The sequence below is a fragment of the Ochotona princeps genome, chromosome 1 (genome assembly GCF_030435755.1).
Source record: "Ochotona princeps isolate mOchPri1 chromosome 1, mOchPri1.hap1, whole genome shotgun sequence".
Taxonomy (NCBI): domain Eukaryota; kingdom Metazoa; phylum Chordata; class Mammalia; order Lagomorpha; family Ochotonidae; genus Ochotona; species Ochotona princeps.
In genome coordinates this window covers 132250710-132263033 of record NC_080832.1, presented here as the reverse complement: position 1 = coordinate 132263033, position 12324 = coordinate 132250710, and the positions used below count along the sequence as shown (strand labels likewise).

The window sequence follows — 12324 nt, the reverse complement described above, 5'->3', positions numbered from 1 at the left end:
GTATGAAAGTAGAAGCTTTAGTAACACCAGGAACTGGGCAAACCTCCCAAAAATGGGAATTCACACAATAGAGTTCACTTGTGAATTCAAAACTTAATAAAGCCATAATGCTTACATCCATACCTAATATACACCCTAAAGATAACAACATTCATAGATACATAATGCTTACACAGATATAAATAACAAAATCTATACCTTTACAATATCCACAAACATACATATCTGCACTCATATTCATACACACATATGCACAAATACCCCATTACTTGCCCTGGTTCCCTGCCTGTCTCAATCCACACCCTGATTCTCTCTTGTCTCTCTCCCCTTCCCCATTTCTCTTTCCCACTTGCACATGCCTAAACACATGCTTACCTAAGTATATACATAATTGTATACCTTTGAACAAACAGACATGCTTACCTTCACAAACACATACATATATAATTACACATGTACCTTTAAAGCTACCTATGCATATATAAGCACGTACATATACACATAAGCACATACACATATACACGAATACCCCATTCCTCACCCTGCTTTCCTTTCCTAATTCATCTCCACTTATATATCTCCCATCCCTGTCTCCATCGCTCCCCCATCCCCCATGTCTGCTCGATCCCCAAGCCCTCTCACATACCCACACCCCTTCCCACATCTAAACACAAGAATTCACAAATACACAACTATATAATCTCATACATGCCTACATTCATACACATATATCTACACAAACATGTACCTATATCATTTATATATAAACACACAAATATAGGTACACACATATAAATATACATTCACACAGATACACACATGAATACTCCATTCCTTGCCATGGCTCCCTTTCTCCACCCCCATCTCTCCTTGGCTCTACCTTCCCCATCACTCTCTCTACCCTTCTCCTTCCCTCTCTGCCTGTGCCCTATGTCCATTCTAACCCTGCACCCCCTCAATAACCATGCCGCTTTCCCCTACCAAAAGACATGAATACACAATACATACATATCTATAGAAACTCACATATGCCTACATTCATACACAAGTACATAAACATATACCTTTATAATACACACACACACACACATGCATACACCCACATTCACACACCTACTTATACACTAATACCCATTCCTTGCCTGGTTCCCTGCATTTCCACACACCGTTTCCCCTTGTCTCTCGCTCTCTACTCACTCTCTCCCTATCCCTGCAACATCTCACACACCCTCATCCTTTCCCCACACCTAAACACAATACACAAATACACATATATACTCACACAAATTCATATATGCCTACATTCATACATAATTTCATAAATACAAAGCTTTATACTGTATACACACACACACACCTACATTCAAACACACATATAGGGGAATACCCCATTGCTTGCCCTGGTTCCCTGCCTTTCCCCAACCTGTCTCCCCTTGTCTCCACCTTCTCCATCTCCCTCTCTCCCCATTCTTCCTCCCTCCTCTCCCTGTTTCCCATGTCCCCTTTAACCCTGTGCCCCTTTCACAGTCTGCCCTCCAAGCCAAGCCCAACTCAGGCTCCTGCAGGCCCAGGCACACCAAGGCCTCCAGCCGCTCCCTCAGAGCCTCCCTGCACACAGGCACTTCTGGGAGGCCCTGAGCACAGTCCTGGGCTCAGACCACAGGAAGGAGGCCTGGGCCTCTCCACCAGACCAAGCCCCAGAAGCCGTGGGAGCCTCCCTGGCCCCTCTCACACAGACTCACCTGCTCCGTGCTGACCCTGGCCACACTGCTGCTTCCCAGGTTCAGCCCGCGGTGTCCTGGGTGGCTCCTAGCAGGCAGCGGCCCATGTCCACAGCAGCCGACCCGGTGTTCACGTCTGCGCAGGCACCACACACTGTGCTGGGCCCAACATGGCGCTCATCCGGGTCCCAGAGCACAGCACAGCGCAGGCGCCATCCCCAGCGCATGCCCAGGCTGCAGCACACCGCCTCCCTCTCCCAGTTCCATCTCCTGTCAGGCTGCTTGGTGCTTGGCAGCCACAGAGGCAGCAGCACTTGGCCCAAGGACTTGGGACTCTGCTGCTGCCCACAGGGGAAACCCCATGGGGCTCCAGGCCCCTGACTGTGGCTGGCTTACAGTGAGCCAGGGCAGCCATTTGGGGGAGTGAAGCAGGAGATGTGGGAACTCAATTTCCTTCCCTCCTTCCCTAGTCCTATTGAAGACATACATCAACATGTACATACATGCGTACACACACACAAATATATGTATAACTTTAGAAACACTTGCATACATACATACATACTTACCTAAGCAATATCTACATGAATAAACACATGCATAAATACATAGGTAAGCACATATACACATATACAGCTGCACAGCTCTAATTTGAAATAAATTCTGTATAATCTGTTGTCATTTGCTTATTTTCTTCTTATGGGAAAGGCGTTGTTTTTAGATTTTTTGCACTGGAAATTCAGATACACAGAGACAGAGAAGATCTTCTGTCCACTCATTCACTCCCCTAGAGTCCACAATAGCCAAAGCTGTGCTCATCTAAACACAGGAATCAGGAACTTTTTTCAGGTCTCCCATGAGGTGCACGGTCCCAGGATTTGGGGTCATCCTGGACTGCTTTCCCAGAGCACAAGCAGGGAGCTGGATGGGAAGCAGGGCTGCCACAATTAGAACTGGCACCAATGTGGGATCCTGGAATGTGCAAGGCAAGGACACTAGGCACTAGGCTACAACATTGGGCCCAGAAAGCTATATTTTACAGAGAGATGGAAGATAGAATGATCTTCCCTCTTCTGGTTCACTCTCCAAGTGTCTGCATTACCTGGAGCTGACCTGCTCTGAATCAAGAACCTGATGCTTCTGCTGGGTCTCTCACACAGGTGCGAGGTTCCAAGGCTTTGGGTCATCTTTGACTGTTGTCACAGACCACCAGCAGGGAGTTGGAAGGGAAGTTGAGCAGCTGGGAGACGAACTAGCACCCATATGGGACCCAGAAGCATGCAAGATAAAAACTTTAGCCGCTAGGCTACTGCACAGGCTCCAAGATGGTCTCAGCTAAATAACCATAATCTCAGTGGCAACGTACACCAGATCTTCTTCTTAGGACACACACGTGATTCCATCTAAGAAAAGCTTGGGTTAAGACACTACACTGCCTATACATTTTGTGAACTTTTGCAGGTTACATATTCCTATATCACACAAAATCACCTAGCAGGTACAGAAGAGCTAAGAGTTCAAGTCTGGAAGCCATGAGTGCCAGCTCCTTGACTGCTCTGGCCTCCATTACCTGTCCCCTTAGAACAGCAAGGGACCTAGAGTGGGGCACATTGTACAGAATCCATCACTGATCACGAGGGTCGGAGCAGGATTTTCATTTAGTACAGAGGCTGCGGAGCCTCCTCTCTATCCTTGAACTGTTCCATCCCACATGAGGCCTGGGTAGGGATGGGCTCATCCCTCCTCTCCAGGCATGGCAGGTGCACTTCTCCTGGTGAACAGCACTACCCTGGAGAGCACATTCTGAAGCCAGTAAAGACTTGCAAGGAAGGCTCTGTCTGCAAGGGAATGTATCAAAACTGACTTAGGGTACATCTGAGAAAAAAAGTGTGGATAAAGTTCTTGCCTTGTACACACTGGGATCCCATAAGTGCACTGATTCTAATCACCAAGGACCCACTTCCCATCCAGCTCCCTGCCTGTGACCCAAAGCTTGGGTACCCTACACCCGATGTGGGAGACCCAGAAGTTCCTGGTTTCAGATCAGCTCAATACTGGCTGTTGCATTCACTCCGGGAGTGAATCGAGGTACTGAAGGTCTTCCTTTCTGTCTCTCCTCCTCTCTGTATAGCATACATTTCCATAAATATAAATAACTTTCAAAAAAAAGGAAGAAAGGTAGAAAACAGTAGCTGAGATTGATATGGTATCAAAGCATATAATCATCTGCCCACAGCACAATTGTCCAATTTGTGCACCATTTCTAGTCTTGGCTGATCCACCTTTGATCCAGCTCCTTGATCACAACCTAGCAAAGCAGTGAAGAATGACTCAATTCCTTGGGTCTCCACACCCACAAATGCTACATGGAAGAAACTTTTGGCTTCTAGCTTTGGATCAGCCCAGCTTCAACCTTTGCATGCATTTGGGCAATGCACCAGCAAACAGTGTATAACTTCGAAGTAAATAAAGTGTTAATAAAGGAAAAGGAAAAAAAAAAAAAAAGGAACAGGCTGGCTCAGTTTCAAAGCATACTAAACCTCTGCCTGTGGTGCTGGCATCAGAAATTTGTCCCAAGGCAGGTCTCAGCTGCTCAACTTTCTATCAACCAATGTCATCCACAATAAGTGTCAGGTCATGTCTCAGCTGCTCTACGTTCTATCAAGCCTCCTGCTTGTGTTCTCGGAAAAGTCACAGGTGATGGCTCAGTGTCTTGAACCCAAGCCCTGTTGGGTGGTACCGAGAGGAAACTCCTGGCTCCTGGTTTGTACTTGTTATTCTCCAGCTGTTTGTGCCAATGGGGATTGAACCAGTAGGTAGAAGATTTCTCTATGTTTGTATCTTTTCCCTCTCTGTAAAATCTTTCAAATAAAAACAAATCTTAAAAAAAAAAGTGGTTACAGAAAAAATTAAAAAAGAATTCCTTGCTTGCACAAATCATGGGCATGGGAGTGTAGCTAGAGGAAGCTTCAGCTGTCAGTGTTGTCTTCCACAAAATCAGTTGGGGGATGTTGGAGGCCTTGCAAGGACAAAGAACATCGGGGGAACATGCAATTGATGCACAGTCAGCAGTCACCTGACAAGCTGAGCACCAGGCACCAGCCAAGATGGATGAGAATGCTGGTTTTTTCTCTACTTGGAAAGACTGCTAAACTCATCTATTCATTGTACCTTAGAAATTATAGATCTTTGTGACCCAGCATGGTAGCCTAGTGGTTACAGGCCTCTCCTTGCATGCACCAGGATGTCATATGTGTGCCAGTTCATGTCCTGGATGCTCTATTTCCCAGCCAGCTCCCTGCTTGAGCCCTGGGAAAGCAGTAGAGGAGAGCCCAAAGCATTGGAACCCTGCACCTCCATTGGAAAACAGGAAGAAGTTCCTGGATCCTGGCTTTGCATCTGCTTGGCCACTGCAGTCATTTAGGGACAGAACCAGGGGATGGAAGATCTTTTTTTCCTTTCTCAGCAAATCTGCTTTTATGATAAAAATAAATGTCTTTAAAAATCGCAGAAATGACAGAACTCCTTCATCATGTTTGGTGTCTGAGTTTCATTAGATAAAAATAGGTTAAAACAAAGAAAATAAAGAGAGGTGTATCATAAACACCAACAAATAGGGTGTGGGTGTTGGATAACACCACCTGGGAGGCCACATTCTGCAGCAGAATCCCTGGGTTTGGGTCCAGTCTCTGGTCTCCATTCCAGCTCCCTGCTGATGTGCATGCTGGGAGGCAGCAGGTGGAGGCTCAAGAGACTGCTCCCTGCAAAACATGGGGAGATGTGGACTATGTTTTGAACCTCTGCCTTTGGCCAGGACTGGCCCTGGGCACTTTGGGCATTTGGGGAGTGAGCCAGTAGATGGAAGATTATTCTCTGTCTCTTTGTCTCTCTGTGGTTTTCAAATAAGCAGAAAACATTTCTAAACAATTTCCACCTAGGACCTTGCATGGTAGTCTAATCACTGAAGTCCTCACCTTGCACGCATCAGGATCCCATATGGGTGCTGGTTCTAATCCTGGCCGCCATGCTTCCCATGCAGCTCACTGATTGTGGCCTGGGAAAGCAATCAAGGATGACCCAAAGCCTTGGGACCCTGTACCATGTGAGAGAACTGGAAGAGGATCTGGGATCCTGGCTTTGGTTCGGCTCAGCTCTAGCCATTTATAGCCACCTGGGGAGTGAATCAATGGATGGAAGATCTTCCTCTCTGACTCTTCCTGTCTGATATTTGAATTTTCAATAAAAATATGAAATTTCTCATCTAAGTATCTCTTTAGGAGAAGCATGGAGTGGTCACCCACCTTGTCATTGCTCAACAGTAACTACAGCAGGTGCTTTTGTCATGGATGGCAGTGAATGCTTTGCTGCCTCCTGATTCTGACTTGGCAGAAATGACTTCTACTCATTAGCAGCTAGTTAGTAGTCTATATGAGGTTAACCTTGAAAAACAAAAACTAGAGTCGTAGGGCAACTGCCCCCACACAATGGAAAACATAAGACTTTCTTCTGAGCCAAACCTTTAGTGAGTTTTCAGCAAGGTACAGAATACAACACCTTGGTGGTGGTGCTTGTTGGGCATAATTTCACAGACTTGTTTCATTTTGTTTTGTCATTTTTTTTCTCCTGAAAACAAAGAGACAGCATACCTTCCCATATACTGCTCTCCCAAATGCTTCACCAACTGGGGTTTGGTCAAGGCCAAAGCCAGGAACTCAGCCCAAGTCTTCCACATGAGTGGCAGAAACCCAAATACCAGGTCGATCCATCACCACTGCCTCCCAGCATTTACATTAGCAGAAAGCGCCAGTCAGGAGTGGATGTGGCTATTGAACCAGGAATCCAGAATGGAAAATGGGCTTTTTATCTATTAGGCCAAACACACAGCTTCTACAAACTTTAGAGTAGCATTGTACATTTGGTATATTTTCCTAGCAATCACTTTCTGTTAGGCGCTGAGACTGTGGAAGGTCAGGTTACTTGCTGAAGGTTTCTGACTTGCTAACATTGGAGTTGGACCATGAAACCAGGGTTGTGACACCACACCCTATGAGCCATACTCTGGTTCATCCCAGGTACAAGCTTTACATCCATGCAACTGTCAGTGTGGAGCTGGGTAACTGCTGCATGCATTTTTATCACCTCAGCTGTTGTCATTCTCTCTCTCTCTCTCTCTCTCTCTCTCTCTCTCTCTCTCTTTCTCTTTTCCCCCAAATCCTGCATGTTCTGCTGATTTAACAAAAGTTAATATTCATTTGCTTTTAGTTGAAAGGCTGATTTAGAGAAAGAAGACACAGAGAGAAAGATTTTCTGTCCAATGGTTCACTTCCCAAGTGGCCACAACTACTGGAGCTGAGTCGATCCAAGGCCAGGAGAAAAGAGCTGCTTCCAGGTCTCCCATGCAGGTCGGTGCAGGATTCCAAGGCTTTGTGCAGCCCCCTACTGCTTTCACAGGCCACAGACAGGAAGCTGGATGAAACACAGAGCAGCAGGGACATGTACTGGTGCCCATATGCAAGGTGAGGAATTAGCCACCTGGTGTCGCACCAGGCCATTTTAATTTCTAAAGTTAATTTTTAAACACTTCATTGTGATTTCCAGAGACAATCCTAACAATAGCATGATATCCATTCTTTCTCATTGCAATCTTCTCCTTTTATTTCTTTTGCATAATAAGATTTTGATTGACATTATAGTAACTAGGCATTATATTTCACTGAATTGGGATATACAGGAAAACCACTACTCATACAACATTTAAATAAAAGAAAATTGACAAAGACACTGTGCCACGTACTCCTTTCTCCTAAGTAGATCTGCTCCTTTGGACAAAGGAGAGCACAGGTGAGATTCCCCGAACCAATCGACTATCTCTCTACCGGTATAACAGCCTTGAACACTGGAAGTTATTCTGATTAAAATAAAACATCACATTAAGAATAAAAAGGTAAAACAATTCCTTTATTCTCTTTCTCTTCTCATCATTGCAGGACTATCCAGAAATGGTAGCTGTTCAAACCCCTTTGTATACAGACTCTGGTGTGGTGAAATGGGAACAAGGGCTTGACTCATACCTACCTAGTCACAAACGAGCTACAAGACCCTGTTCTCTGTTCAACTGGGTACCATGCTAAAAGGTGGATTCAATAAAAACAGACTCACAAAATACCTGACCATGTCTCAACAACAAAGTCGTTCACGTCTCAGTCAAATGCCAACTTGTCAACACAGCTTTCTGGAACCACCACTATGAAGCAACCGCAACTCTCCTCACTCACGAACACATGACGAGTTTGATTGTATTCTGTTACCTACTGGACCACCTGTCCACTTTCTGCCTTGCTGGCTACTACAGACTTATGGATGGAGAGCTTGTCCTTGGTGGCTGTTGAAAAACCAGTCAATATGAGAGTCATGGCTCTGGTTAGGGACATGGAGGTAATTGTAGAGGGGTGATGAGGGGACATCCCAGGGGTGTAGCACACTGACCCTGAACCTGTAGAGCTGTAACTCTTTATGATGGACTATAACACTACTGCAATATGTGGGAGAAATCAATGAAGGACGGATAGGAAACCTCAGAGACTAGGCAAGCACACTGCAAAACAACAACAGTAATAGTAAAAAGTCACAGGAAAAATCAAAACATAACCAGCTGAAAGCTTCTGAGAAACCTTCAAAGAACTCAGGAGAAAATCCTGAAGAGCTGAAATGGGAACAAATGAGTGTCGGCACCTAATAAACTAATGCATCACAAGAGTGGTGGTGCGGGTTTTTTGTTTTGTTTTGTTTTGTTTATTTTAGTTTTGTTTGTTTTATTTTTGCTTTTTCTTTTCAGCATAAGCTGTATATCAGTAGCCAGCTAAAACACAAGTTGTCCACTGACTGACTCCCTGGCTTGCAAGCATAGAAATCACATCATTTTGCAGACCCTCTTTCCTTATGCCTATGTGACCCTTAGTCTTCAAAAGTCCCTCACTGCAGGACAGCAACAAGGACTTGTACCACCGTGAGTGTCTACAAAATACAGAGCTCAAAAGCAATAACCTACATGCTTTCCTGAAATACCATAAGTGCAAATAGTAAAGCAAGAACAAGGAGGAAACAGAAAGAATTGAACTGAAGTGAAACAGAATGGATAAACCACTACAGAAATTCATTCATGTCTAAAATGGACAATCAATCAGTGAAACTGAGAAATTATTCTCAAGAGTAAACAAGCAAAAATGAGAAAACACTTTTAAAATTAGATCAGAATCAAAGAAAGGAAATTTCTGCCAGCCATACCCAACAATAAATAACTAAAAACAGAGAAAGAAAGGAGGGAATCATGAGCACTGATGCCATCATGGTCCAACATTTCAAGATTTTAGGCAATAGAGGTAACATAAATGCACCCAAGAAAGACAAATTTGCTAAATCTCAGTCCAGTGAAAGACTACATGAACATAACTGTACCTCACAAAGAGACAGAATTAGTAAGAAACCAAAACTCCATGAAGACATGTTTAAAACCAGATGGCTTCATTCCTTAAAACTTACTAATGTTTAGAACATCAATAAAACTGGAGTCACAAACCATTCCAAGGAAAAACAGGCAGAGAAAAAGCAATGGGATTATAAAGTTATTATATGAAAGCATCACTTGTGAATATTTGCCAAATTGTCAACACGTTGCAAAATACAAAAGCATAAAAAGTGTGTACATTTGGTGAATACATCAGAATTACTCCAGGAATGCAAGGATGGCATGGAAAAAAATCAACCAGTGTGATAAATCATATTAACACAATAAAAATTTATAAACCTGCAAATCTCCACCGACAGCAAAGGTATCTGAGAAAAGTCAAGGCCATTCAAATAGTGAAATAAGATAATTTGCTTCAAACCACAACCCAGAGAACAACTTCATAATGATGATGAAAACACGAGTCCTCTGTGATATTAAAAAAAAAAAAAGAAGGTAAGAATGGAAGAAAAATCACCTCATCACATCAATCTCTCCTTAAAAGATCTCAATACAACTAATATTATACATAAACAAAATAAGTTAATTTTTTTCCTCCTAGGCCAGGTATACGACAAGCAATTCAGTGCTCTTCTTTCCATTGTTTTACGAGTTTTCAAGCAGGGAATCTGGAGGTGAAAAAAATGAAATCAAAAGCAACCATTCTTGGAAAGAGGTAGAATTAACTCCTTTCTCCAACAGCGTAACCTCACACACAACAACAATAATCAGCTGCTGAGGAAAGGCAAAATACACTATATAGAAAGGCATAGCAAGACCAGTAGAACAAAAAAATCTCAACAGGAAATGAGAAGAGACATCATCACTCACCAAGAAGGGTCTCCATCCTGCATCTGGAGATCTGTAGCTTCAGATGCTTCTGCAGCCCTGAGTCCCACGCTCAACTCAAGGAAACCACCAGCCAGGGGCTGCAGCTGGTTGCTGCCCAGCTTGCACACACTGAGAGCTGGATGACATCCACGGCTCCAGAGAGGTGTAGCAAAGAGATTATAGCAGTTGATCAAGCGGCTGCTCTTGGAGAGGTCTCGGCCAGTGGTGCCAGTGTCACATATGGGTGGCAGTTCATGTCTCAATTGCTTCACGTTGGATCCAGTTCCTGGACAGAGCAGCGGAGCACGGTCAAACCCTTCAACCTCGAAAACCACAAGGGAGATCCAGAGAAAGCTTCTGCTTCTTGGCTTCAGAGTGTCTCAGCCACAGCCATTGTGGCCAAATGCAGAGTGGAACAATTTTAGACCTCTCTCCTCCTCTGTTGATCTGTCTTTCATGTAAAACACAAGAATGAATCAATAACCACATACATAGAATGAATATGTAAAGTACACACCTCACAGATCTTGTAGACAGCAGAATAGAGGTATGTAGCAACGAATCCATGAACCCAGGGTGCCACAATGGCACCTCCATCTAATCCTGGGTCCCTTTGCTCATGGCATGCATTAGTGGCACTGGTTTGTAACATAGATGTTCCACTTCTGATCCAGCATTCTGTTATGGCCTGGGAAAGTGATGGAGCATGGCCCAAGTCCCTGAGACCCTGCTAGAATCTTATGAAACACCTGGAGGAAACTACTGGCACCCAGGTTCAAATTGGCTGTGATCTGCCCAACATGGCCCTATGCGCAGTGAACCAGCAGATGGAAGATCACCCTGTCTCTCCTACTCTCTGTGACATCTGCCTTTCAGGGGAAAAAAATGAATGGATCTATAAATATTTAGTACAGGAACACAAGACGACACACTAAAGTAAAAACTGAACAATATGGAGAAATGAGATGGGAAATATTACAAGTCTATGATACATACGGGACAATCACAAAATGGCTACCACAATGTTAATAAAGTTCCAGAAGAGAAAGAAAAAAATGAATGGAAACGTGAACACAACATTTTAGAATTAATGGCTAAAACTGCCACTATCTGCAAAAACAAAACCTCACATATTCAAAATGCTCAACAAAACCCCAGATCCTGAAGTGGATAACTAGACTGCTCAGATCTCATCGCCATCAAGCATCCTTGACTCAGAACAGGACACACAAGGCATCCCCTGAAGGGACAATGGTCCAAACCACGCCTGCTAGGATGGCACTCTAGGGATAAACAACTACCTTACAGCTCTAAAACAAGAATCTGAATCGTGCAAACACACACACCACTGCAATAAAAATGCTGTGAGATTAAGGAAACCTGTGAAGATACTGTTCCTGCAGGCAAAAAAGTTTATTTGAAGCGTTTTCACTGTGACACAGTGAGTGAAGACAACCTGTGATGATGAGATCTCATAAACGTGCTGGTCTCATGGCAGCAGCTTCCACTTCTGATCCAGCTCCCCGCCAGGGCCTTCAGAGGTAACAAGAGATGACCCAAAGGTGGGTGCCCCTGCCACAATTTTTGAGACACCTGCAAGAAGCTCCTGGATCTCAGCATCAGCCTGAATAATCCCTCTCCATTGTGGCCATCTGGAAGTGATTCAGCAGATGGAACTGGTGTGCGCGTGTGTGCATGTTTGTGTGTGTATGTGTGTCTTTATTTCTACACATGAAACTTTCAAATAAATAATCTATTAAAAAAAAAACACATCCTCCTAGGATAGAAGTTGCAATAATAGCAGCAACAATCTTGGAACATGAGAAATGAAGAAAGAAAACAACATAGTATGTGCCTGGTATACACCACAATCTCCTCAAGACATGTTGAGGCTGGACATAAAACCTACTACTATTACATTTTCTTATTGGGTTTCAGTGCTTATCCTGGCAACATGTGGCAACTGCGACATCAGCATGTGGAGCAAAGGGATAAAATTTATACATTTTGTCAGAATTTGATAAAGTCCTGATTTTAATAATCCTGGGATAAACTTACAGAATCCCTGACAAAAGTTAAGTAAAAAGCATCCCAAGAAGATGCTGTCAAACCCTCAGTGCATAATCAACATGGCATACTAAAAAATGTTAAAGTGACTTAGAACAATGAAGTCAGTGTGGAATGGAGAAATGAAACTAGAACACAGCAAAACTGAAACTGAGTCCCAAATCCTAATGCCTCTGACGGAGACTGACTCAAGCCACAGTC

General features: G+C 43.8%; 1 long non-coding RNA gene across 2 annotated transcripts in view; it reads right to left on the bottom strand.

The window, feature by feature from the left end:
* LOC131481883 (uncharacterized) overlaps window positions 1-10196 on the bottom strand; it is a 30877-nt gene extending 20681 nt beyond the window's left edge. Inside the window, exon 1 of one of the 2 annotated variants that reach the window (XR_009246620.1) lies at window positions 10057-10196. This is a non-coding gene — a long non-coding RNA (uncharacterized LOC131481883). Of the gene's footprint in view, window positions 1-6022; window positions 6290-10056 lie in introns of those variants that run through there. The other variant, XR_009246619.1, reaches the window with a different exon arrangement.
* Window positions 10197-12324: the final 2128 nt, after the last annotated feature.